The sequence below is a fragment of the Anomaloglossus baeobatrachus genome, chromosome 3 (assembly GCF_048569485.1).
Source record: "Anomaloglossus baeobatrachus isolate aAnoBae1 chromosome 3, aAnoBae1.hap1, whole genome shotgun sequence".
Lineage (NCBI taxonomy): Eukaryota > Metazoa > Chordata > Amphibia > Anura > Aromobatidae > Anomaloglossus > Anomaloglossus baeobatrachus.
The window spans coordinates 7,361,906-7,384,710 of NC_134355.1; the positions used below are offsets into that span (position 1 = coordinate 7,361,906).

The 22,805-nt window shown below is 52.1% G+C and overlaps 3 pseudogenes; all 3 read right to left on the reverse strand.

Annotated features, from left to right (window-relative positions):
- Positions 1-22,805, reverse strand: part of LOC142295838 (ferroportin-like) — a 117,000-nt pseudogene that overhangs the window by 45,855 nt on the left and 48,340 nt on the right.
- On the reverse strand, positions 3,189-3,249 carry LOC142297940 (U7 small nuclear RNA; annotated as a pseudogene).
- LOC142297942 (U7 small nuclear RNA) lies at positions 14,202-14,262 on the reverse strand (annotated as a pseudogene).

Consider the following 22,805-nt stretch of genomic DNA (forward strand, 5'->3'; position numbering starts at 1 on the left):
AACTGAACGCCGGCCTCCTTAACCATGGGCGTAACACTACTCAGACAACACAGGGTGAGGGAACCACAATAATTAGACTTTATTGGATCCCCAAACAATTAACGGCACATAACACATAACCAGCAAAACACACAAATGTAACAGGCAACAGAGTCTCACCCTTCCGCTGGCTCACCAGGGATTTAGAATGTCCATGCCTCAGAGTTTCCAGGGCCGCTTACGCCAATCCAGCAGCACCCCGCTTTCGGCGGGCACCCACCGAGAAAGGAATAGCGCCAGATTTAGGAAGCTGTGTGAGGTCTGTAAAGTCTGTAGCCAGGTGACCTGAGTGTCCTCCTTAGGTAGTCCTGATATGATGTTACAATCCTGGCAGCCGGAGTTGAAATGCATAGGCTGTGGATATGGTCTCCAACCGGAACCGGAGTCCCTAGATTGAAGCCATAAGATATCCTGATCCTCTAGTCAGCTCCTGAGAGCTTAGACTGGATCTATCAGCATCCATCAACCTTCATCAACCCTGGTGGCTTAAAGAAGTCCCTTTTATAGCCATAACTGTTACGGTTGCTGCGAGCACTGGAGACTAAGTCCAGATTTCTTGCTACTGCACATGTGCGAGCGCTGGAGACTAAGTCCAGATTTCTTCCTACTGCACATGTGCGAGCGCTAGAGACTAAGTCCAGATTTCTTCCTACTGCACATGTGCGAGCGCTGGAGACTAAGTCCAGATTTCTTGCTACTGCACATGTGCGAGCGCCGGAGACTAAGTCCTATCTTGGAGCCATTGCACATGTGCGGGTGACATCATCGCTGACACGAGGTCACATGTCTCTGACACCTTCTATGCCGATTGGTCGCTGGTCATGTGCTTGTGATGCCTTGCTCGGTGATAGGCCAGCATGATGTCACTCCTGTCGTTCTGGCAGCGGATTGGCTCTAGTGTCCTCCATCTTGGATGAGGCACAGAGTCTATATAAGACCCTGACACACGCCGCATGGCGCTCAGTCCTCTTGGTTCATGCATAAGAGTAGACGCTCTGTGCGCGTTCCTCTAGGCATTCCTCTGTCTATGCTAGGTGAGCGCTACCGGCAGGGTAGCGTTGTTATACCTTACAGCTTCGGCTGCTGTCCGTATCCTTACCTCTTAGGGGAGCGGACATAGGCAGGTGCCTGAGGCACATGGTCTGGCTGGGCCTTGTGGTTCGAATCGTAGGTGGACGTTGCCGCTAGGGTAACGTTCCTTATACTGGGTCTGGCAGTTTTTCGTATCCTCGCACACTAGGGGAGCGAACAGAGGTAGGAGCTTTGTGCGGCTTACGCTGCTGTTCGTCTCTTTTGCACCACTAGAAGAGCGGACCTAGGCAGGTGCCATATCTAGTGGTTCGTGTCCTCGCACACTAGTGGAGCGAACGCAGGTAGGAGCTTTGTGCGGCTTACGCTGCTGTTCGTCTCTTTTGCACCACTAGAAGAGCGGACCTAGGTAGGTGCCATTTCGCACACATTGCCTTTGTCTCTGTGATCATTAACAGACATCATTCCACACACCCTCCAAGTAAGGGAGGAATTGCTTTACTTACTTATTATATCCTTCTGTGAGTTAACAGAGGTATTGCACTCTGCCATAGTCTGCAGCAGAGTCTTTGCACGGTGGACCCTGACTGTCTGATACTCCTTTAGGTTATTATCAGACAGCCCCCCGTAACAATAACCTTCCCTTAGGATACACTGCGTCCTCATCGATTGGTTGGACAAGATTGCTTCTCCCATTGGATGAATTTCAAGCTGCATGGATAATGTTCATTTAAATGATGTGCATAGAAAGACTCAGTATATCTACATGGAGTTGGCAAGTCACAGACTCAACAATGGCTACTAAGGTAATTACATTATCAATACACAACTACAATACAATGGTTACTGGAAATGTCTGGAGAACAATAGCTAAGCAAACATGACTTAGCACACATAAGAACAATAGTCTGGCTTTCAGTGGCCAACACAATTACATGAGTCAACAAGAGTCTTGTAAAAACAATGAGGGACTTCTCCCCCGTCTATAGACAATCTATCCTGCTGTCTGGCTGGATTTTAAGAAACTTTAACCCATGAGAGTCCATGTCGTCACACTTGGATTACTGTACTCCTTCATGTCCTTAACCTTTGGAGAAAATAAATCACCATTGTTTCATCTCAGCATGTGCATGTTTCACTCTGGAGCGCTCTGGTCCTGTCTGCCCCACCTATAGGAAAAACGAAGGTAAGATTCTCACAACCTCTCACAACTACGCACCTTCCATCACCTTTAAGTGGGGACAGAACAACAGAGGCTTAGATCTTGAGGAATGTGAAGGCAGTAGATCTTCTTAGGCTAGTTTCACACTTGCGTTGGACGGGATCCATAGCATTGCGTTGTGTGACGCATGTAACGGATGCGTTGCATATAGTGGCACAACGCATGCTACAGATCGTACAAAATAACGCAGTCCGTTATAGTTTTTTTTCCTTGACTTTACACATCTGAGCATGTGCAGTTGTGTAAAATCAGCTGCGTTAACGGAATCCGTCAAATGACGCATTCTAACGGAATCCGCCACCATAGGCGTCCATTATAAAAACAACGGACGCCTAACGGATTCCTGCAGGTTGCGTTTTTTTGACACTCCGCCAAGCGCAGAAAAACGTTACATGCTGCGTTCCATCCGCCCGACGCAGCGTCAAAATAACGACGCTGCGTCGTCCAGCGGATGCAACGCAGACACTTGCGTTACAGTTTGTCGTCAATACAAGTCTATGGAGAATAGCGCAGTGTGTTAACGGACTGCGCTATTCTCCATAGTGACGGAATGCGCTGAACGCAAGTGTGAAACTAGCCTTACAGATCCCGTTGTGTGAGACGCTTCCATCTCTTCCAGGAATAATTCACTGCAGTAATAAATCCTCCGGTCTCTGCTGCCTCCGGCCGGTGATCTCCATTCTTGGGTCACACTCGGTTGTTAGTTGATACCATTGATTCTTCCAGGACCTGTGAAGCTTTCGAAAGGATCTTCACTCGCCCTTTCCCATAATGAGGCGGAGCTATGCAAATTCCCCATTTCAGCTTCACAAATGGATCCTTATGTTGTGCTGCAATCACAGGGATCACACTGGTGATCATCAGCCTCAGGAAGAACTTTTCTATCCTTCACAGACATTTGGGCTTTTCAGCATTTACCAAAAAGCAGTTAAACAAATAGTAAAAGAGCTATAAACCTGGGTCACATGGAGCGTTTCCCCGACCTCCCCTCCCCCATCACCATCAATATCATGGAGACGACACCGCACAGATCCATCATCTGAGAAATCATCACAGAATAGAAAGATCCCTCCAGATCACAGATCACAGCTGTATAATAATCAGCAGATCCTCCATATATAATGATCCCGGAGAGATCAAGTCAGGAGGAGGAGACAGGAATCCACCAAGTGACCACCAGAGGAAATCTGCATAGCTCCACCCCCTTGTGGAAACCACGCCTCCTTCCTCCAAGGCTCCTCCCACCTCCACAATCAGCAGCACCAGCCCTGGATCCTCAGAGGAGGGAGATTGTTACATTGAATCTCAAGGAGGTGGATGGAAGCGTCTCACAAGTCTCGAGTCTCACAAAGTAGATCACACGATATCAAGAACTCTCCATGTCAGATATCAGATCACAGATAATGGTGCAATCAGTGGAGTGTGCTGCGGTCGCCCCTCTCCTGCCTCCAGCCGCTGTTCACACTGCATATACAGGGGCGCAGCTTCATCATCCTCCGAGCACCCACATTTTACCCCAGGTGCAGCCATCAGAGACAGAAAGCGGCTTTCCCTGGGGTCCGGCTCCCACCGCTCACAGAAGACAGCGGCTATTTGTGCCGTATAGTGGTAACTGACCCCTCACCAGTGACCGCAGAGAACCCTGAATCCCCCTCATCACCAGTGACTGCAGAGAACCCTGAATCCCCCTCATCACCAGTGACTGCAGAGAACCCTGAATCCCCCTCATCACCAGTGACCGCAGAGAACCCTGAATCCCCCTCATCACCAGTGACCGCAGAGAACCCTGAATCCCCCTCATCACCAGTGACTGCAGAGAACCCTGAATCCCCCTCATCACCAGTGACTGCAGAGAACCCTGAATCCCCCTCATCACCAGTGACTGCAGAGAACCCTGAATCCCCCTCATCACCAGTGACCGCAGAGAACCCTGAATCCCCCTCATCACCAGTGACTGCAGAGAACCCTGAATCCCTCTCATCACCAGTGACCGCAGAGAACCCTGAATCCCCCTCATCACCAGTGACCGCAGAGAACCCTGAATCCCCCTCATCACCAGTGACCGCAGAGAACCCTGAATCCCCCTCATCACCAGTGACCGCAGAGAACCCTGAATCCCCCTCATCACCAGTGACCACAGAGAACCCTGAATCCCCCTCATCACCAGTGACCGCAGAGAACCCTGAATCCACCTCATCACCAGAGACTGCAGAGAACCCTGAATCACCCTCATCACCAGTGACCGCAGAGAACCCTGAATCTCCATCATCACCAGTGACCGCAGAGAACCCTGAATCCACCTCATCACCAGTGACAGCAGAGAACCCTGAATCCCCCTCATCACCAGTGACCGCAGAGAACCCTGAATCCACCTCATCACCAGAGACTGCAGAGAACCCTGAATCACCCTCATCACCAGTGACCGCAGAGAACCCTGAATCCCTCTCATCACCAGTGACTGCAGAGAACCCTGAATCACCCTCATCACCAGTGACTGCAGAGAACCCTGAATCCACCTCATCACCAGTGACCGCAGAGAACCCTGAATCCACCTCATCACCAGTGACCGCAGAGAATCCTGAATCCCCCTCATCACCAGTGACCGCAGAGAACCCTGAATCCACCTCATCACCAGAGACTGCAGAGAACCCTGAATCCCCCTCATCACCAGTGACTGCAGAGAACCCTGAATCCCTCTCATCACCAGTGACTGCAGAGAACCCTGAATCCCTCTCATCACCAGTGACTGCAGAGAATCCTGAATCCACCTCATCACCAGTGACCACAGAGAACCCTGAATCACCCTCATCACCAGTGACCGCAGAGAACCCTGAATCCCTCTCATCACCAGTGACTGCAGAGAACCCTGAATCACCCTCATCACCAGTGACTGCAGAGAACCCTGAATCCACCTCATCACCAGTGACTGCAGAGAACCCTGAATCCACCTCATCACCAGTGACCGCAGAGAACCCTGAATCCACCTCATCACCAGTGACCGCAGAGAATTCTGAATCCCCCTCATCACCAGTGACTGCAGAGAACCCTGAATCCCTCTCATCACCAGTGACTGCAGAGAACCCTGAATCCCTCTCATCACCAGTGACTGCAGAGAACCCTGAATCCACCTCATCACCAGTGACCACAGAGAACCCTGAATCCCCCTCATCACCAGTGACTGCAGAGAACCCTGAATCCACCTCATCACCAGTGACTGCAGAGAACCCTGAATCCCCCTCATCACCAGTGACTGCAGAGAACCCTGAATCCACCTCATCACCAGTGACTGCAGAGAACCCTGAATCCCCCTCATCACCAGTGACTGCAGAGAACCCTGAATCCCCCTTATCACCAGTGACCGCAGAGAACCCTGAATCCCCTCTCATCACCAGTGACTGCAGAGAACCCTGAATCCCCCTCATCACCAGTGACCGCAGAGAACCCTGAATCCACCTCATCACCAGTGACCGCAGAGAACCCTGAATCCCCCTCATCACCAGTGACTGCAGAGAACCCTGAATCACCCTCATCACCAGTGACTGCAGAGAACCCTGAATCCACCTCATCACCAGTGACTGCAGAGAACCCTGAATCCACCTCATCACCAGTGACCGCAGAGAACCCTGAATCCCTCTCATCACCAGTGACTGCAGAGAACCCTGAATCCACCTCATCACCAGTGACCACAGAGAACCCTGAATCCCCCTCATCACCAGTGACTGCAGAGAACCCTGAATCCACCTCATCACAAGTGACTGCAGAGAACCCTGAATCCCCCTCATCACCAGTGACTGCAGAGAACCCTGAATCCACCTCATCACCAGTGACTGCAGAGAACCCTGAATCCCCCTCATCACCAGTGACTGCAGAGAACCCTGAATCCCCCTTATCACCAGTGACCGCAGAGAACCCTGAATCCCCCTCATCACCAGTGACTGCAGAGAACCCTGAATCCCTCTCATCACCAGTGACTGCAGAGAACCCTGAATCCCTCTCATCACCAGTGACTGCAGAGAACCCTGAATCCACCTCATCACCAGTGACCACAGAGAACCCTGAATCCCCCTCATCACCAGTGACTGCAGAGAACCCTGAATCCACCTCATCACAAGTGACTGCAGAGAACCCTGAATCCCCCTCATCACCAGTGACTGCAGAGAACCCTGAATCCACCTCATCACCAGTGACTGCAGAGAACCCTGAATCCCCCTCATCACCAGTGACTGCAGAGAACCCTGAATCCCCCTTATCACCAGTGACCGCAGAGAACCCTGAATCCCCCTCATCACCAGTGACTGCAGAGAACCCTGAATCCCTCTCATCACCAGTGACTGCAGAGAACCCTGAATCCCTCTCATCACCAGTGACTGCAGAGAACCCTGAATCCACCTCATCACCAGTGACTACAGAGAACCCTGAATCCCTCTCACCACCAGTGACTGCAGAGAACCCTGAATCCGTGTGTTACGTGGGGTACCCGGGGAAGCGTGCCAAGATGGTATAGAGACAGCTTCCGCTGGTCAAGGTCCACTGTGCGGTGTAGGGGACCGCTGCTACGGTTAAAGAGTAAGTGGGTTGCTGCTGATGAACGACTGCTACGTCACAGGCGATCTGCATACACCGGCTCGCCCTAACCCGTGAGGGTTGTATGGAACGGGGCTCACAGGTCGGTGTACTTGCTGCACGAAGAAGCACAGTGGTGCCCAAACTGAAATCACGGTAACGTGACACGAGGGTAGCACAGGGGCGCCCATGTCCGTGTGCTGTAACAACAAGGTGAGTCCGGAGGTACTCACCGAGGGTAGGAACACGGCCCAACAACAGGGCACTGCCTGGGCAGTAAGGGCAAAGCCCACAAGCAGACAGAATGCCTGGACAGTGGCGTAGCAGCACGCTGCCAGACATCTAACAATAGAGAACGGTCGCGCACCGCCATATTGGCACGCGGAGCTTTTAAGGAGGCACAACTCCATGTGACACTGTCACGGATGTTTCATGCTGGACAGACAGTCCTGTGGTGTCCGGCTGTAGACAGTCATAGTGTTTGGCTCCACAAGCTGCTCCCTGACCTTCTCTTTTCTACATGTGTTAATCTTTTCCCTTTAGGACCCTGTGGATTTCCTCACCTTTCATCTGTTAATCATCAGCACTTCCCTTGGTGTCCTTAAAGAGAAGCTGTCAGGTGCAATATGCAGCCAGGTCCACGAGCAGCTCTGGGTGTATATTGCTAATCCCTGTCTAACTGTCCCTGTATACACTAGCATAGATAAAGAGATCTATACAGAAAGTATTTCTAAAGATCTTTTATCGTATGCTAATGAGCGCGGGGACTAGTCACAAGGGCGTTGCTTCTGTTTCTAGTCGGCCACATTAGTATGTTAGTACACCCCTGTGGGCCCCTGTGGGCATGCTAACATGCTAATGAATGTGAAGCGTCACAGGATGACCTCACCTCTCCACTGCCATCGCTGGATTTTGGGTCAGTGCAAATGACCCCGGAGGTTCAGTCATTCGCACTACTTCAGTTTGAAGCTGAGACGCGTACACCCGACTTCATAGTGCGCATGACCCACCTCTGGGGGAGGATCCTTGGAGGAAGGAGGCGTGGTTTCCAGAAGGGGGTGGAGCTATGCAGATTCCCTCTGGTGGTCTCTTGGTGGATTCCTGTCGCCTCCTCCTAACTTGATCTCTCCGGGATCATTATATATGTAGGATCTGCCGATTATTATACAGCTGTGATCTGTGATCTGGAGGGATCTTTCTATTCTGTGATGATTTCTCAGATGATGGATCTGTGCGGTGTCGTCTCCATGATATTGATGGTGATGGGGGAGGGGAGGTCGGGGAAACGCTCCATGTGACCTAGGTTTATAGCTCTTTTACTATTTGTTTAACTTCTTTTTGGCAAATGCTGAAAAGCCCAAATGTCTGTGAAAAATAGAAAAGTTATGTCTGTGTTTGAGGCTGATGATCACCAGTGTGATCCCTGTGACTGCAGCACAATAAAGGGATTCACTAAGGGAATCCATAAAACAAACTATAATATTATCATAACTCCGCCTCCTTATGGGAAAGGGCGGGTGAAGACCCTCTCCGAAAGCTTCACAGGTCCTGGAAGAATCAATGGTATCAACTAACAACCAAGTGTGACCCAAGAATGGCGATCACCGGCCGGAGGCAGCAGAAACCGGAGGATTTATTACTGCAGTGAATTATTCCTGGAAGAGATGGAAGCGTCTCACACAACGGGATCTGTAAGAAGATCCACTGCCTTCAGATTCCTCAGCATCTAAGCCTCTGTGACCGGGATCTTCTCAAACAGGAGATCCCAGAGGTCACCTACTTCCTCCAAGGATCCTTATCCACAAGCCCCGGAGCCTCAGGGGAGGAAAATTGTCTCCTTTATTCTCAAGGAGGTGGATGGAAGCGTCTCACGATGGAGAAGATCCTCCTGCACCAAGGATCCATCTCGGCCTCCATAACTAGGTGTGAGAAGATCCCGGTCACAGAGGATCAGATACTGAGGAGATCTGGAGACGCCTCGGTGCAGTCGGATCTTCTTACAGAACCTGTTGTGTGACTCGTGAGACGTCTCCAGCCATTACCATAAGACCCCAGCGATGATGATGAGGAGACCCCGGGATGAAGCGTTACTCGCCATTCTTCTCTTATGTAGAGTCCAGCAAATCTCCGGCTCCAGGAAAATGTGTAACTATAAAAGCTCCTCACGAGATTGTTACTTCTCATCACAGAGATTATATAACGATAGATCACAGAAGATTCCTCTATGAGATTCGTGATCAATGATCAACTTAAAGGGGTTATCCGGCTTCTTTTGACTTTTTCTTGTTATTTCCCTATTGTGCTACATTGGGGCAGGTAAGTAGATAGAGACCACTTACCTGCCCTGCTGTCAGCCCCTCTCCCCCGACTCAGAGCGATCATGTGACCGCTCCTGCCGTGATTTTGCTGCTTCCGGTCATTTCATGTCAACATGGGCAGGGCCATGTTGACATGCAAATCTGGAACAGCATGTCGCCTCCCTGCTGGGTGTCTACAGTGTGATGAGCCCCGCCCCCTTCCCTGCACCCTCCCACACATTCCCCGCACCCCGTACTCTGCCCACAACCTCCCCCTGCACTGCTGTGGGGTCCGTGACCTGGGGGAGGGGGCTGCAGCGGTGTCACAGCCAGCACTGGGCCCCTGCTCAGGATCGCACATTCAAATATACCGGCATCACAGATCACAAATGCCGGTATATTTGAAATGATGAGAAGGAGCGCAGCTTCTCATCACTGCCCGGCTGTCTGTGCTCTCTTCAGCACAGCGGTGACGTCACTACTGTGCTGATATGTCCAGAGCACAGACAGCGCGCGAACGTGCAGGAGCGGCGGGGACCGAGGACGGGTGAGTATGTACTCCCTACATGTGTTCCCTATGGGGGTAGGGGGGTCGGTGCAGAGCGCCGTGTGTGCGTGCGGTGCAGAGCCATATGTGTGTGTGATGTGCAGAGCCATATGTGTGTGATGTGCAGAGCCATATGTGTGTGTGTGTGGTGTGTGACGCCCTGGACTAGCCAGGTAGTCATATACAAACCAACACACACACCCCCACCCTAGGCAATTACAGCAGCCAAACACAAAACCCTTGTTGACTCCCTCCAGGGTCTGATGTCCACACCAGGTGGGGCGGAGCCAGGCGGTTGGCCCCACCCACCGAGGAGTTCACAGGCCTGGAGGCGGGAAAAGTGTCAGTGTAGATTTGGAGGTGAAAGTGAGAGGAGTGACCACTTGGGTGTCTGGGTTGGAGCCCAGACACTGACAGCAAGGTTGGCAGACGATGGTGGCTGTCTGCAGGAGTTGGTGGAACTCCACAGAGCAGTAAGGACTGGGGTCGGGCGTCGGCCCGCCAGTACCGGACCGAAGAACGGAGTGAAGCTAAGCACACAGGCAGGGCCATCGGACCCCGACCAGGCTTAGAGCCGCCGTTAATAGTCAAATCCGAATGTGACAGGAACCCCAGGGGTTTCCTAACAACCAAGTCCCGATTGAAGGCAACCGTCCACCCAGAGAGGATATACAGCCACCGCCACAGGCTAGAGATCCAAGGGCCAGCGCCTGCGGGCAAAACGGGCTCCTACGGCACCTATACGCCGGGGAGCGGACGACCGGTGGGCAACCACAGGAGACAGAACATTCTAAAAGGTGCAGGGAAAGACAGCCACCATCAGCCGTCCGGGGAGAGCACAAACACTGCAGCCGGCTGCGGGACCCGTCCATCCGGACGTTTTGGTTTACCAGAGACTCTGTCAGTGATTGTCTGAGTGAGTATGTTACGGGGACTGTCGGATAATAAGGGAATGGAAGGCTATCCGACAGTCAGGGTCCACCGTGCAGAGCTCTGCTGCAGAGTATGGCAGAGGATAGGGGAAACCTGTACCACCAAAGCGGTACTGACACTGTTGCGTCACAGTGTCACCAAGACCAATAGCGGCGTATACTGTGTAAGTCACAGCGACTACCTTATTAGAATAACAAAGGAGTGGAAATGCAAAAGAGTGAGGAATACAACATAAAAGTGCATAGAAGTCTCACAGTCTGTGAGCGTGAAAGCACCTGTCTCAGTTAACAGTCACAGAGACTAGGTGTAGTGTGTGCAATATGGCACCTGCCTATGTCCGCTCCACTTGTGGTGCAAGGATACGGACAGCAGCAAGGCTGCTAGCTTGAAACTCCTGCCTATGACCGCTCCCCTAGTGTGCGAGGATACGGACTGCTGCAGGAGGCAGCGTAGTGGAGCGTTACCCTAGAAGGCAACGACCACCTAACCTACCTATGTCCGCTCCACTAAGGTGCGAGGACACGGACAACAGTACGGCTGAAAGGTACAGGAGCGCTACCCTACCGATAGCGCTCACCTCAGAGTAGAACTGTTGCGGGCGGGGAGGAGGGTGTCAGCACACTTCGCTCACCCCTTCTGCTCGGGTCCGGCGGCTGCTGCTCAGTGGTGGCTCGAGCGGTGAGCCGGATCCCGGGGGCTTCTCGAGCGGCACTCCTCGTCCGTGAGTGAAAGGGGGGTTGTTGGGTGTGGGGATGATTATTGTCCGTGACGCCATCCACGGTTGTGGTGATTTCACCACCGCTGCTCTATACGGGGCTCCCGGGGATGGTGATGCGGAGCAGCCAGGTGTTGTGTTGCCCCTCCGTGGGTAGGGGTTGGTGATCCCGGGGCCCGGTGATGGTTTGTGAGGTGCAGGGCCTGGTGGGCGCAGGGACGCGGGGCCAGCGCTGTGCCTTGCGGCACTGTGGTACTCACTCAGCCTGAGACGTGACACAGTTTTTACGGTAAACCAACGGCTGGATAGACGGTCCCACGGACGGCTGCACTTGCTCTCCCGGTAGGTGACGGTGATGTCCCTTTTCCTTGCACCTTGATGAACTGGTTGGTTGCGATGGGTCCCCACCGGTAACCCGCTCCCCGGCTTCAAGCTGGACCGGGGGAGCTCTACTCTTTGCCCGCAGGCGCTGGCCCTAAGAAACGGGTGCCTTGGCGGTGGCGGTGTCTCTTCTATACTGGCTGGGCTGTTGCCTTCAATCGGGTCTTTGTTGTTGGGGGATCTACGTCCCCTTCACTGACGGATTTGGCAAATTTGGCGACTCCTAGCCTTGCCGGGGTCCGAGAGGCCCCTGCCCTGGTGCTGACTGTCCTTCGGAACACTGCTCCAGACCGCCGGGCACACAGCCAACGGGGTCCTTCCAGGAACTTCCAAACGGTCCCCCTCCAGACAGTCACCGCCGTTGCTGACCTTGCTGACCTGGCCCTACACAAAGCTGGAACCTTCAGGCTTTCCTTCTTTCTTGTCACCTCACTTGCTTTCCTCCTTTTCTACTTTCACTACTTTCACTTAGTTGTTTACTTTAGCCCTGTCTAGACTACTCCTTCACTCCTTCCACTTCTCCCTCCTAAACTGAACTGCCTGGTTTCTCCCGCCTCCAGAGCTGTGACCTCCTCGGTCGGCGGAGCCAACCGCCTGGCCCACCCCCTGGTGTGAATCATCAGCCTCTGGAGGAAGGCAACAAGGATTTTCGGTTAGCTGTGGTGTTCCTAACTGGGATGTAGGGTGTGGTGGTGTGTGACCTGTGTCCCCTGGCTTGCCCAGGGCGACACAGAACCACAAGGCCCAGTCAGGCCATGTGCAGCAAGCACCTACCTATGTCCGCTCCACTAAGGTGCGAGGACACGGACCACAGCATAAGCTGCAAGGTACAAGGGCGTTACCCCACCGATAACGCTCACCTAGATAGTATAGGTGCCGCAAGGGACATGCACAGAGCGTCTACTCTTATGCAGGAACCAAGAGGACTGAGCGCCGGGCGGCGTGCGTCAGGGTCTTATATAGACTCTGCGCCTCATCCAAGATGGAGGACACCAGAGCCAATCCGCTGCCAGAATGACAGCAATGACGTCACGCTGGCCTATCACCGAGCAAAGCGTCACAAGCACATGACCTGCGACCAATCGGCATAGAAGGTGTCAGAGACATGTGACCACGTGTCACAAGCACATGACCAGCGGCCAATCAGCTTAGAAGGTGTCAGAGACATGTGACCTCGTGTCAGCGATGATGTCACCCGCACATGTGCAATGGCTCCAAGATAGGAGTCTCCAGTGCTTGCACATGTGCAGTAGCAAGAAATCCGAACATAGTCTCCAGTGCTCGCACATGTGCAGTAGCAAGAAATCCGAACATAGTCTCCAGTGCCACAGCAACCGTAACAGAGTACACCAGTGCCGTCCGACACCGCGCCGCGCAGTCCCTGCACCCCAGCCATCCAGCCTCCCCGTCACCACCAACGGGCCCTGGGAACGCCAAACCCCCTACCCACGGAGGAGACAACATCTCAGCTGCTCCCTACAATCTCTCCCGGGATCCCCGTTACCAGCAGCGGTGGTGCCATTATCACCACGACCCGTGGGTGGCGTCACGAACAATCTCCCTAACCAAACCACCCCCTTTTCACTCATGGGTGAGGAGCGCTGCTCGAGTCCCCGGGTCCGGTCCACCGCTCGAGCCACCGAGCAGCAGCAGCAGAAGCCCCGGACCCGAGCGTGGCGAGCACGTCCCCTCCGCCCGCGACAGGTGCAGAACCATATATGTGTGTGATGTGCAGAGCCATGTGTGCGGTGCAGAACCATATGTGTGTGTGCGGTGCAGAGCCATATGTGTGTGTGTGCGGTGCAGAGCCATATGTGTGTGTGCAGTGCAGAGTCATGTGTGTGTGGTGCAGAGCCCGATGTCTGTGTGTGGTGCAGAGCCCGATGTGTGTGTGCGGTGCAGAGCCATATGTGTGTGTGTGCGGTGCAGAGTTATATGTCTGTGTGCGGTGCAGAGCCATATGTGTGTGTGCAGTGCAGAGCCATATGTGTGTGTGGAGTGCAGAGTCATGTGTGTGCGGTGCAGAGCCCAATGTCTGTGTGCGGTGCAGAGTCCGATGTGTGTGTGGTGCAGAGCCCGATGTGGTGTGGGGTACAGAGCCATATGTGTGCATGTGCGGTGCAGAGCCCGATGTGGGGTTGTTATTTGCAATGGTGTAGTGATAACAGGTCAGGTGCTGGGGAAGAATACTGACAGGGAATGTGTGCAGGGGGCGAGGCTGGACACTGAGGCCGGGCGGTGCCAGCTGTGACTGGGAGGTGTGGCACAGGAAGTGGTCAGTTTGCTGGAGCTGAAGAATAACAAAGTGCTGCAGAGAATAAAGGGATAATTCACAGGAACAAAGGTTAGTAAACAAAAAATAACAATGTAGGGGTGTTTTATATGACAATACAGCACAGATTAGCTTACCAAAAATTTTTGAGTTTATATTGGACATCCTCTTTAAGGAATAACTTCTCTATTTTTCACAGACATTTGGGCTTTTCAGCATTTACCAAAAAGCAGTTAAACAAATAGTAAAAGAGCTATAAACCTGGATTACATGGAGCATTTCCCCGACCTCCCCTCCCCCATCACCATCAATATCATGGAGACGACACCGCACAGATCCCTCATCTGAGAAATCATCACAGAATAGAAAGATCCCTCCAGATCACAGCTGTATAATAATCAGCAGATCCTCCATATATAATGATCCCGGAAAGAACAAGTCAGGAGGAGGTGACAGGAATCCACCAAGAGACCACCAGAGGGAAATCTGCATAGCTCCACCCCCTTCTGGAAACCACACCTCCTTCTTCCAAGGCTCCACCCACTTCCACAATCATCAGCACAAGCCCTGGAGCCTCAGGGAAGGGACATTGCTGCCTTCAATCCCAAGGAGGTGGTATACATCACAGGAGGAGTTGGGGCATATATACATCACAGAAGGGGCTGGGGGCATATATACATCACAGGAGGGACTGGGGGCCTATATACATCACAAGAGGGACTAGAGACCTATACTCATCACAGGAGGGGATGGGGACATATACACATCATAGGAGTGGGGCTTGGAAATCACTGGGGGGCACAGACAGTACTGCCAGGCATGGACAGCACTGGCAGCAGCACGAACAACACTAGAGGGGCACGCAAAGAACTGGGGGACATGGACAGGACTAAAGGGGCACAGACATCACCAAGGGGGCATAGAAAGCACTGGGGGGTGGCACACAGCACTGGGAGGGGAGCAGATAGCACATAGCACTGGTGGGAATTAACAGTACTAGAGGGGGCACACAGCACTGGGAGGGGAGCACATAACACTGGTGGGCATTCACAGTACTAGGGGGGGTACACAGCACTGGGTGGAGGGCTCACAGCAGCAGGAGGCTCACAGTAGTGGAGGCAGGAGACTCAGATCACCGCAGGAGGCTCACAGCACTGTGGAAGGCAAGCGCCACAGCACTGCGGGAGGTAAGAGGTCACTTCACTATAGGAGGCAGGAGGCTCACAGTAGTGGAGGCAGGAGGTTCACATCACCGCGGGAGGCAGGAGGCTACAGGCAGGAGGCTCAGATCACCGCAGGAGGCTCACAGCACTGTGGGAGGTAAGAGGTCACTTCACTGTAGGAGGTAGGAGGCTCACAGCATTGGGAGGCATCTACAAAGGGGAGACCGGAAAACCTGATGCTTCCTCTTCTTCTGAGGGACAGGAGCGCAGCGCATCTCACGCTTACCCCAACCACAAAGTACGTCCTCACCAGGCTGGCACAGGTCACCAGGCTGAGGACCTAATGGTACGTGCCTCACACATGGTGATTTAATGGGCCAGCAGCCGACTAGACCGCAGCTGCCGCCCGAGTACTGCGGTCCCGGTAATGTGCTCAGGGGTCACATAAAAAGTCATCGGGGCACGCATACGGCCCACAGGCCAGAGGTTCCCACCCCTGCACTAAGTGAATCACCAAACAAAATGGGAAATTTGCATAGCTCCGCCTCCTTATGGAAAAAGGGCGAGTGAAGACCCTCTCCGAAAGCTTCACAGGTCCTGGAAGAATCAATGGTATGAACTAACAACCGAGGATCCTTGGTGCAGGAGGATCTTCTCCATCGTGAGACGCTTCCATCCACCTCCTTGAGAATAAAGGAGACAGTTTTCCTCCCCTGAGGCTCCGGGGCTTGTGGATAAGGATCCTTGGAGGAAGTAGGTGACCTCTGGGATCTCCTGTTTGAGAAGATCCTGATCACAGAAGCTTAGATGCTGAGGAATCTGAAGGCAGTGGATCTTCTTACAGATCCCGTTGTGTGAGACGCTTCCATCTCTTCCAGGAATAATTCACTGCAGTAATAAATCCTCCGGTTTCTGCTGCCTCCGGCCGGTGATCGCCATTCTTGGGTCACACTCGGTTGTTAGATGATACCATTGATTCTTCCGGGACCTGTGAAGCTTTCGGAGAGGGTCTTCACTTGCCCTTTCCCATAAGGAGGCGGAGCTATGCAAATTTCCCATTTCAGCTTCACAAATGGATCCCTTTGTTGTGCCACAGTCACTTGGATCACACTGGTGATCATAAGTCTCAACCACAATAATAAATATTTTTTCTATTTTTCACAGACATTTGGGCTTTTCAACATTTGCCAAAAAGCAATTAAACAAATAATAACAGAGCTATAAACCTAGGTCACATGGAGCGTTTCCCCGACCTCCCCTCCCCCATCACCATCAATATCATGGAGACGACACCGCACAGATCCATCATCTGAGAAATCATCACAGAATAGAAAGATCCCTCCAGATCACAGATCACAGCTGTATAATCATCAGCAGATCCTCCATATATAATGATCCGGAGAGATCAAGTCAGGAGGAGGCGACAGGAATCCACCAAGAGACCACCAGAGGGTAATCTGCATAGCTCCACCCCCTTCTGGAAACCACGCCTCCTTCCTCCAAGGATCCTCCCCCAGAGGTGGGTCATGCGCACTATGAAGCCGGGTGTACGCGTCTCAGCTTCAAACTGTACAGTCATGGCCAAAAGTTGTGAGAATGACACCACAATGCTATTTTCACATGATCTGTTCCCTCTGGTGTTTAATTGTGTTTGTCTGATGTTTACATCACATACAGAAATATAATTGCAATCATATTATGAGACCAGAAGCTTCTATTGACATTAGAATGAGTTAATGCAGCAAGTGAATATTTGCAGTGTTGACCCTTCTTCTTCAGGACCTCTGCAATTCTCCCTGGCATGCTCTCAATCATCTTCTGGAGCAAATCCTGACTGATCGCTGTCCATTCTTGCATAAGCAATGCTTGCATTTTGCCAGAATTTGTTGGTTTTTGTTTGTCCACCCGTCTCTTGATGATTGCCCACAAGTTCTCAATGGGATTAAGATCTGGGGAGTTTCCAGGCCATGGACCCAAAATCTCTATGTTTTGTTCCATGAGCCATTTAGTGATCCCCTTTGCTTTATGGCAAGGTGCTCCATCATGCTGGAAAAGGCATTGTTGGGCGCCAAACTGCTCTTGGACAGTTGGGAGAAGTTGCTCTTGGAGTACATTCTGGGTCCATTCGTTATTCATGGCGGTGTTTTTAGGCCAGACTGTGAGTGGTGCGATTCCCTTGGCTGAGAAGGAACCCCACACATGAATGGTTTCCGGATGCTTAACAGTTGGCATGAGACAAGACTGGTGCTAGCGCTCACCTCTTCTCCTAATAAGCTGTTTCCAGATGTCCCAAACAATCGAAAAGGGGATTCATCTGAGAAATGACGTTACCCCAGTCCTCAGCAGTCACTCCCTGCACCTTCTGCAGAATATCAGTCGGTCCCTGATGTTTTTCTGGAGAGAAGTGGCTTCTTTGCTGCCCTCCTTGAAACCAGGCCTTGCTCCAGCAGTCTCCGCCTCACAGTGCGTGCAGAAGCACTCACACCAGCCGCTGCCATTGCTGCGCTAGCTCGCCACTGCTGCTAGTCCAATCCCGCAGCTGAAACAGGTTTAAGATACGGTCCTGGCGTTTGCTGGTCCTTCTTGGGCGCCCGGGAGGTTCACCTTGATGGTGATGGGGGAGGGGAGGTCGGGGAAACGCTCCATGTGACCCAGGTTTGTAGCTCTTTTACTATTTGTTTAACTGCTTTTTGGTAAATGCTGAAAAGCCCAAATGTCTGTGAAGAATAGAAAAGTTATTCGTGAGGCTGAAGATCACCAGTGTGATCCCTGTGATTGCAGCACAACATAGGGATCTGCTAAGGGAATCATCTATGGTAAATGAGACATTTGCATAGCTCCGCCTACTTATGGGAAAAGGGCGAGTGAAGACCCTCTCCGAAAGCTTCACAGGTCCTGGAAGAATCAATGGTATCAACTAACATCCAAGTGTGACCCAAGAATGGCGATCACCGGCCGGAGGCAGCAGAGACCGGAGGATTTATTACTGCAGTGAATTATTCCTGGAAGAGATGGAAGCGTCTCACACAACGGGATCTATAAGAAGATCCACTACCTTCAGATTCCTCAGGATCTAAGCCTCTGTGACCGGGATCTTCTCAAACAGGAGATCCCAGAGGTCACCTACTTCCTCCAAGGATCCTTATCCACAAGCCCCGGAGCCTCAGGGGAGGAAAATTGTCTCCCTTATTCTCAAGGAGGTGGATGGAAGCGTCTCACGATGGAGAAGATCCTCCTGCACCAAGGATCCATCTCGGGCTCCATAACTAGGTGTGAGAAGATCCCGGTCACAGAGGCTCAGATACTGAGGAGATCTGGAGACGCCTCGGTGCAGTCGGATCTTCTTACAGAACCTGTTGTGTGACTCGTGAGACGTCTCCAGCCATTACCATAAGACCCCAGCGATGATGATGAGGAGACCCCGGGATGAAGCGTTACTCGCCATTCTTCTCTTATGTAGAGTTCAGCAAATCTCCGGCTCCAGGAAAATGTGTAACTATAAAAGCTCCTCACGAGATTGTTACTTCTCATCACAGTTATTATATAACGATAGATCACAGAAGATCCCACTATGAGATTCGTGATCAATGAGATCAACCTCAGGAACAACTTTTCTATTTTTCACAGACATTTGGGCTTTTCAGCATTTACCAGAAAGCAGTTAAACAAATTGTAAAAGAGCTATAAACCTGGGTCACATGGAGCGTTTCCCCGACCTCCCCTCCCCCATCACCATCAATATCATGGAGACGACACGGCACAGATCCATCATCTGAGAAATCATCACAGAATAGAAAGATCCCTCCAGATCACAGATCATAGCTGTATAATAATCAGCAGATCTTCCATATATAATGCTCCCAGAGAGATCAAGTCAGGTGGAGGTGACAGGAATCCACCAAGAGACCACCAGAGGAAATCTGCATAGCTCCACCCCTTCTGGAAACCACGCCTCCTTCATCCAAGGATCCTTCCACCTCCACAATCAGCAGCACAAGCCCTGGAACCTCAGGGGAGGGAGATTGTTACAAGTCACAAATAGGGCCCCGCATTACACCTTCCCCCACAGGTAGCACACAGCCAACCCTTAAAACCCTAGTCACCCCCTAAGGGCTTGATAGACACACCAGGGGGCGGAGCCAGGTGGTTGGAAGACGCCCACCGAGGAGTTTTACACAGCCCGGGGCGGGGAAAAGTCTGTTCAGTTCAGTTGGAGTGGAGGTCAGGCCTGTGTCTGGGCCTGAGGACAAACTGACAGGTGCCAGGGTAGGGGCCCTGGTGCCTTTGGCTAGGAGAAAGACGGCGGTCTTCGTCTGCATTAGTGACGGATTCCGTTTCCGTCAAAATAGCGCAAGTGTGAAACTAGGCTCGGTGGAACCGTTGTGGACCGGGACAGGGTTGTAGCCCGCCGATACTGACCCAGGGAACCAACTCGGAAACCGGAGCACACAGGGGGCACTCAGACCCTGAAGCTAGGTCCAGAAGCGACTGGAACTGATTAATTAACTGATTGCGGCCAGGACTAGAGGTCCTGTCCCACCCAAAGTCCCGATTGAAGGCAACAGCCCACTGAGGGGGATAAGACGCCACCGCCACGGCTCAGAGATCCCACGGGCAAGCGTCTGCGGGCAAAGGGCTCCTTAGGCGACAATTAGCCGGGAGCGGACTGTTGAAGTTGCAAGCGCAGGTAGTCCACCATTCTAAACAGGTGCAGGAGAAAGACAGAGACCACCAGCCGGGCGGGGGAAACCCGAACACAGCCGGCTGCGGCTCCAGGGCTTGTGCTTCTGATTGTGGAGGTGGGAGGAGCCTTGGAGGAAGGAGGCGTGGTTTCCAGAAGGGGTGGAGCTATGTAGATTCCCCTCTGTTGGTCACTTGGTCGATTCCTGTCGCCTCCTCCTGACTTGATCTCTCCGGATCATGATATATGGAGGATCTGCTGATTATTATACAGCTGTGATCTGTGATCTGGAGGGATCTTTCTAATCTGTGATGATTTCTCAGATGATGGATCTGTGCGGTGTCGTCTCCATGATATTGATGGTGATGGGGGAGGGGAGGTCGGGGAAACGCTCCATGTGACCCAGGTTTATAGCTTCTTTTACTATTTGTTTAACTGCTTTTTGGTAAATGCTGAAAAGCCCAAATGTCTGTGAAGAATAGAAAAGTTGTTCCTTAGGTTGATCTCATTGATCACGAATCTCATAGTGGGATCTTCTGTGATCTATCGTTATATAATCTCTGTGATGAGAAGTAACAATCTCGTGAGGAGCTTTTATAGTTACACATTTTCCTGGAGCCGGAGATTTGCTGAACTCTACATAAGAGAAGAATGGCGAGTAACGCTTCATCCCGGGGTCTCCTCATCATCATCGCTGGGGTCTTATGGTAATGGCTGGAGACGTCTCACGAGTCACACAACAGGTTCTGTAAGAAGATCCGACTGCACCGAGGCGTCTCCAGATCTCCTCAGTATCTGAGCCTCTGTGACCGGAATCTTCTCACCTAGTTATGGAGGCCGAGATGGATCCTTGGTGCAGGAGGATCTTCTCCATCGTGAGACGCTTCCATCCACCTCCTTGAGAATAAAGGAGACAGTTTTCCTCCCCTGAGGCTCCGGGGCTTGTGGATAAGGATCCTTGGAGGAAGTAGGTGACCTCTGGGATCTCCTGTTTGAGAAGATCCCGGTCACAGAGGCTTAGATCCTGAGGAATCTGAAGGCAGTGGATCTTGTTATAGATCCCGTTGTGTGAGACGCTTCCATCTGTTCCAGGAATAATTCACTGCAGTAATAAATCCTCCGGTCTCTGCTGCCTCCGGCCGGTGATCGCCATTCTTGGGTCACACTCGGTTGTTAGTTGATACCATTGATTCTTCCAGGACCTGTGAAGCTTTCGGAGAGGATCTTCACTCGCCCTTTTCCCATAAGGAGGCGGAGCTATGCAAATTCCCCATTTTCTTTAGTGATTCACTTAGTGCAGGGGTGGGAACCTCTGGCCTGTGGGCCATATGCGGCCCCCGATGACTTTTTATGCGTCCCCTGAGTACATTATTGGGACCGCAGTACTCGGGCGGCAGCTGCGGTCTAGTCGGCTGCTGGTCCTTTAAATCACCATGTGTGAGGCACGTACCAGTAGGTCCTCAGCCTGCTGGCCTGTGCCAGCCTGGTGAGGACGTACTTTGTGGTTGGGGTAAGCGTGAGATGCACTGCGCTCCTGTCCCACAGAAGAAGAGGAAGCATCAAGGTTTCTGGTCTCCCCTTTGTAGATACCTCCCACAGTGAAGTGACCTCTTACCTCCCGCAGTGCTGTGGCGCTTGCCTTCCACGGTGCTGTGAGACTCTTGCCTTCTGCGTTGTTGTGAGCCTCCTGCCTCCCGCGGTGATGTGAGCCTCCTGCCTCCCGCGGTGCTGTGAGCCTCCTGCCTCCACTACTGTGAGCCTCCTCCTGCTGTGAGCCCTCCACCCAGTGCTGCGTACCCCCTCTAGTACTGTGAATTCCCACCAGTGCTATGTGTTCCCCTCTCAGTGCTGTGTGCCACCCTCCAGTGCTGTGTACCAGCCCCCAGTGCTGTCTGTGCCCCCTTGGTGATGTATGTGCCCCCTTAGTCCTGTCCATGTCCCCCAGAGCTGTGCGTGCCCCTCTAGTGTTGTCCGTGCTGCTGCCAGTGCTGTGCATGCCTGGCAGTACTGTCTGTGCCCCCCAGTGATTTCCAAGCCCCACTCCTGTGATGTGTATATGTCTCCATCCCCTCCTGTGATGTGTATATGTCTCCATCCCCTCTTGTGATGTATATATGCCCCCAGCCCCTCCTGTGATGTATATATGCCCCCAGCCCCTCCTGTGATGTATACCACCTCCTTGGGATTGAAGGCAGCAATCTTCCTCCCCTGAGGCTCCAAGGTTTGTGCTGCTGATTGTGGAGGTGGGCGGATCCATGGAGGAAGGAGGCGTTGTTTCCAGAAGGGGGTGGAGCTATGTAGATTCCCCTCTGGTGGTCACTTGGTGGATTCCTGTCGCCTCCTCCTGACTTGATCTCTCCGGGATCATTATATATAGTGGATCTGCTGATTATTATACAGCTGTGATCTGTGATCTGGAGGGATCTTTCTATTCTGTGATGATTTCTCAGATGATGGATCTGTGCCGTGTCGTCTCCATGATATTGATGGTGATGGGGGAGGGGAGGTCGGGGAAACGCTCCATGTGACCCAGGTTTATAGCTCTTTTACTGTTTGTTTAACTGCTTTTTGGTAAATGCTGAAAAGCCCAAATGTCTGTGAAAAATAGAAAAGTTATTCATTAAGTTCATGTCATTGATCACAAATCTCATAGTCGAATCATCTGTGATCTATCATCATATAATATCTGTGAGGTCTAAAACACACTTCCGCATAAAAAACGTCCATGTGACACGGTCCGTTTTTCGGGTCCGTGTTCCGTATTTTTGGGGCGTTTCTCTGGTACGTATGGCATCCGTGTGATGGTGTATGCGAGCCGTGTGTACGTGTAAAATGTCCGTGTTTGTGTGTAAAATGCCCGTGTATGTGTACGTGGAATGTCCGTGTTTGTGTGTAAAATGCCCGTGTATGTGTACGTGGAATGTCCGTTTGTGTGTTGCACAATGTCGTTGATACATGTCGGG